General features: G+C 44.3%; 1 long non-coding RNA gene across 1 annotated transcript; it reads left to right on the forward strand.

Annotated features, from left to right (window-relative positions):
• The first annotated feature begins 288 nt into the window (after positions 1-288).
• On the forward strand, positions 289-1,004 carry LOC105358224 (uncharacterized). Its single transcript, XR_002872082.2, has 3 exons — positions 289-425; positions 647-736; positions 867-1,004. It is a non-coding gene; the product is annotated as an uncharacterized LOC105358224 (long non-coding RNA).
• Positions 1,005-4,716: the final 3,712 nt, after the last annotated feature.

The raw sequence follows: 4,716 nt of genomic DNA on the forward strand, positions 1-4,716 counted from the left end.
TCTCTTGTTGGACCTCGTCATGGTTTGTCCGTGAACAGACACCATGTTTGACCCCAAAGGTGTTCAGGTCATTACACGTGGCTCCAGGAGTCATGGTCTACTTTGGAACTGATGAAAGAGGAACCTCTGGATTTGATATTGCACAACATAAGACAGTGAGGAGTCTGAGAAAGATTTAGTTTTACTGACAAAAACAGAAACTGGTTTTAAAGAATGAACCTGATATCTTGACGGTTGTAAAGAGGCTTATGAAAAAAACTAACTCCGCTCCATCCAATATGGGATGAAATGTTCTTGGCTGTCATGAGATGAAGGCGTTCCCTACAGACATGGAACAAAGTTCTATGTGAGCCCCGCCCACTTTGAGTCTGATTTAAGGATGAGACTCAGCCTCAACCAGCAGAACTTCAGCTTCAGCTGCTCTGGTGAGTTTTCTTGATGTCCTGCTTTCATTCATTTGATTTTTTCATCAAACATTCTTCTAGAATGTCTCCATTTCTTTCAAATGATGCTGTGGTCTTTGTCCTGTTTTAGTTCTTTAGAAAGTTCTTGGTTTTTGTGTATTTTCTACAGACAAATGTCAGGATCTTGGTGTGTTTTAGGCTATGAGTTGGTTAAGATTGTTGGATTTTCTAATCTTTTTCAGTCTGGTCCTGCTCCAGACCGTCTTCAGAGGAAACAACTTCTCCCAGAAGTCTAAGGGAAGAAACTTTTGCTCCTTTTGCAACAAGCTCAGGTTTGTCAAATGGATCAAGTTTGAAAAAGTCATTTGGTTCTGCTGTGTTTTTATAATGAACAAAGCAAAATATCTGCTTCTTTATTTTCATTAACTGTCATTCTAAAAAAGACATTTTTTTCTGTTTTAGACATTTAGCTTCAAGTCAACGACAACATGTCATACCTAGCACCAGTCAAGGTTGTTGGTGGAGAAGGAGGAACCCCGTTCAGTTATAATGTTGCAGACACTGGAGGTCATCTTAAACGGCTTGATGTGTGGGTCGGACCAGACCATGTGACATGTATAATGGTCGAGATGACTGACGGCGTTTCAAAGATATTTGGGACCGCAAGCAACTGCGGTGATTCAATGACGTCTTTCACTTTTGAGGATAAAGAATATTTTTCCTCCCTCACTCTTTGGCCCAACAGTACTGGAAATCGCCTGGGTGGCATTAAATTCACAACAACGAAGGGCCAAAATTTTGAGGTTGGCGCAACGAGTGGACAGCCGCCGACTGAAGTAGATGTTGGCTCTGGAATATGTTTTGGAGTTAAGGGCAGGTCAACAGATGACACTGAACTTAATGCATTTGGGTTCCTGTTCATCAAATTTTCTGCATGAACCCGTTCTAGAGGGCTAGAACAGATTTTTGGATTTGCTGTCATTTTTCCTGCTGTACTGAGAAACTCCTGATGATTTTCCTGTTATTGTCACTGGAATCCAATGTTTCTGTTGTCCTCATCATCTCTTCTGGAAATGGCATTCTATCAGTAAATCTTGTTGGTGTGGACGCTGGAAAAAGCCCTTCAGTTCATGTCAAATCACTGTTTGTGCTCATCTAGTCTGTATGATTTGGAAAATAAAAACCTCAACCAAATCAGGAGTGCTATGAATTCTTAGACTGAACACAAATACATGTTGAAACATTTCTACCAGTTTGGGAGCATCCCTAAAGATGTAGGGGGTTAAGCCCCTCCCACAAGGAAGGTGACGGCAACACCAATGTCACGTCTGGATGATGCAGATGCCGACCAATCACAAGAGACGGCAGCTCAACAGGTTTACAACAATAAGGAGGTCAACAGAGAAGTCTTTCAAGAAAGACCTCTTTGACTTTAGCTTTACACACACAACTACACACATAGTACACACATACTATTACACGCACAAACTAGCACACACATACACAACCATCTCTAATCTAATGATCAGTTCATTTTGTCTTTTTTTATTCATTTCTAACTCTTAAACTGCATTTTTCCAACATTTTCTCCAAAGTCTGAATCTTCTGGTATTTTCTTCGTTGCACAACATTATAAAACAGTTTAAACATGTAGAGATGCTTATACTGGCAGGGTGAAACCAAATATTGCACAAGTCGCTACTGCTTCAGTCGTTTGGTTTACCACCAGATCAAGTTCAAAATCCTCCCGCTAAGCTATGATGCCTTACATGGTATGGCCATGACTCATTGGTTTTTTTCTTCTAAAATGGGGTTTAAGGTCTGAAAAGAGACTCCTTTACGTCTCTGCCCCCACCCCCCACCCCCAGGATCAAAGGTGATGATGCACATGACATCTCTCATTTCTACCAATTTACACAAAGAACCATGAACAAATCAGGAAAATTGACCAAACTTGTTGCTTCTGAAACCAAACCTTCAGAGGTTCAGAAGGATTTGTCTGCCCTGAAAAGAGAACAAGACCTTTTACTGGAGAAACTCTTCGTCAGAAACGAGCAATGATCTCAACTGAAGAAGAGCAGAATTGAGACTGAGGAGAGCTGTGTTTTGCACTGGGAGCTGCTGCAAGACATGGAAGTGGCCTTGGAGGAAGAGCGCCGACTCAGAAAGACGCGTGAAAAAGAACTGCAAAAGTGTGAGCAGTTGGTCCAGGCAAAGGCTAAAAAAGTCCAGCAGGACCTGGAGGAACAGGCCAACCTGGCACATCAACTCAGCACAAAACTGCAGCTGAAGATCAAACTGGCAGAAAAACTGGAGTCCCAGGCGGCGGAGCTTTCTGAAGTCACAACAACGCTGCAAGCATTCGTCCCACCTGTGGAGTCTGCAGACGCTGCACAGTCTGGACAGCTGGGTTCTGGACAACAAGCGGTTCCAGAGCCTTCCAAAATTGCAAGAAGCAGAAGAACAAGAAAGCCAAAGCACTCAGAGGAACTAGAAAGCTGTGAACCGGTCAGCCCACCTCTGGATGACCAGGTTGACATGAATCTGGATCAAACTAAAATGGAGGAAACTGACTCAGCAGAGACAGGGACCTTTCCTGAAGAGACTGAAGCCAAAGGAGGCATCAGCCCAAACTGAAGAGTCAAAGCGGGCCTCAGAACAACAACCCACTGCAGATCCTCCCAAAAGACGCAAGAGACCTGTGGAGATGGACACCACAGAATCTCCTCCTTCTAAACAAGTGAGGGTTTGCAAACCAGTCCCCATAAGGACACGTCTGGCCAGACGCATAGCGGAAGTCAACGCAAGACTTAGTCAGAGGACATCAGACAAAACTGGCTTAGGACTTCCATGGACCTTCACTGATAGTGAGCCTGAAACTGAAGCTTCACTTCCAAATCCAGTCAGCATAACCACACCTCCTACCGACCCAGAGAGTGAGCCAGAATTAGATGCTTCTCCTTCACAAACATTGGAGAACATCTCTGAGGAGGTTCCAGTCCAAATGAACACTGAACCATCCAACAATGAGAGGGAGGAAGTGGAAAGTTGGGACATTTCTGATGAAGCAGTCGTGTTCCAACTTCTGGGAGAAGAAACCAACTGTTCCAGCCAATCAGAGCCCCCCAAAAAGCCAAAGGTCTCCCTCTGGAGAAGGTTCAAAAAGGTTCTGACACCAGCAAGATGGAGGAAGTACAAGAGTGAGACTCCTGTGGTCGTCCCGGATCAAAGCTGTCCAGAGATTTCAGAGGCAGCTGAAGATCTGCTTCAGAGTCCATCTGTGGACGATCAAGACAGAGACTCAACGCTTGACTCTCAGTCTGCTGAGTCTGGATTGGCTGAAGAGGAAATGTCTGAAGACAAAGAAAAGTCTGATGACGAAGAGGAGGAAACTTCAGCTGATGAAGAAGACGAAGAAATATCCGATTATGAAGACGAGGAGGAAATATTAGATGATGAAGATGAAACGTCAACTGATGACTATGTCAAGTGTTCTGATCAATCTGAATACACAAGTGGACAGAAGATTTCCTTGTGGAGAAGATTTAAAAAGGTGCTCACTCCAGCGAGCAAACGCCAGTTTAGAAGAAGATTAAAGAACTAAGACTTGAACTAAACCAAAGTCGGGTTTTCTCCTGGTGCTCAGGTTCATCCTTAAAACAATCCTTTGAGGATAAAAGGGATGATATTAGATTGATCCCAGAGTGGGAAGATAGAAAAAAATAATGAAAGGGATAGATATGAATAAATGAATGAATGGATGAATGAATAATGGGGTGACTGTGGTGCAGTGGTAGGGCGGTCGACCCCTGATCAGAAGATTGCATGTTTGATTCCTAATGCAGAGGGTTGTGTGAGAGCAAAACCCAAAGAAACATGTGAATCACAAACACAGAAGACTTCATGTATGTCTCACAAACTTCTCTGTATGTACGGGTCATCAAGATTCTGTTACACGGCCCCCACTGCCGTCACCGGGGCCCTGCTCTGGAGCTGAGCACCTGGTGGGCGGGACTCTTCCCACCCCCTGGTTGGTTCCAGCCCAATGACATGGGACCCCTCCCTCACTGGCCGACCACCTGCAGGAGCGCTCAAACGGCGCCATTGCAATGGGGTTTGGGTAGCAGCTGAAGGTGAGTCCCTGGTGGTCCAAACTACGGTCATGGAATGTTTATTTATTCATTTGTTTAACAGGGACAGTGAACATTAATAGCATCACTGCAATGCGCCAGAATTAGCCCAAAGGCCATTTTTCATCCGTAGTCCCCGGACAGGTGGTAAATGTTGCTTTTGGAACTTGAAAGAGCAGGTC

This window comes from Oryzias latipes, chromosome 19, assembly GCF_053564925.1.
Source record: "Oryzias latipes strain Hd-rR chromosome 19, Olatipes_Hd-rR_3.1".
NCBI classification, from domain to species: domain Eukaryota; kingdom Metazoa; phylum Chordata; class Actinopteri; order Beloniformes; family Adrianichthyidae; genus Oryzias; species Oryzias latipes.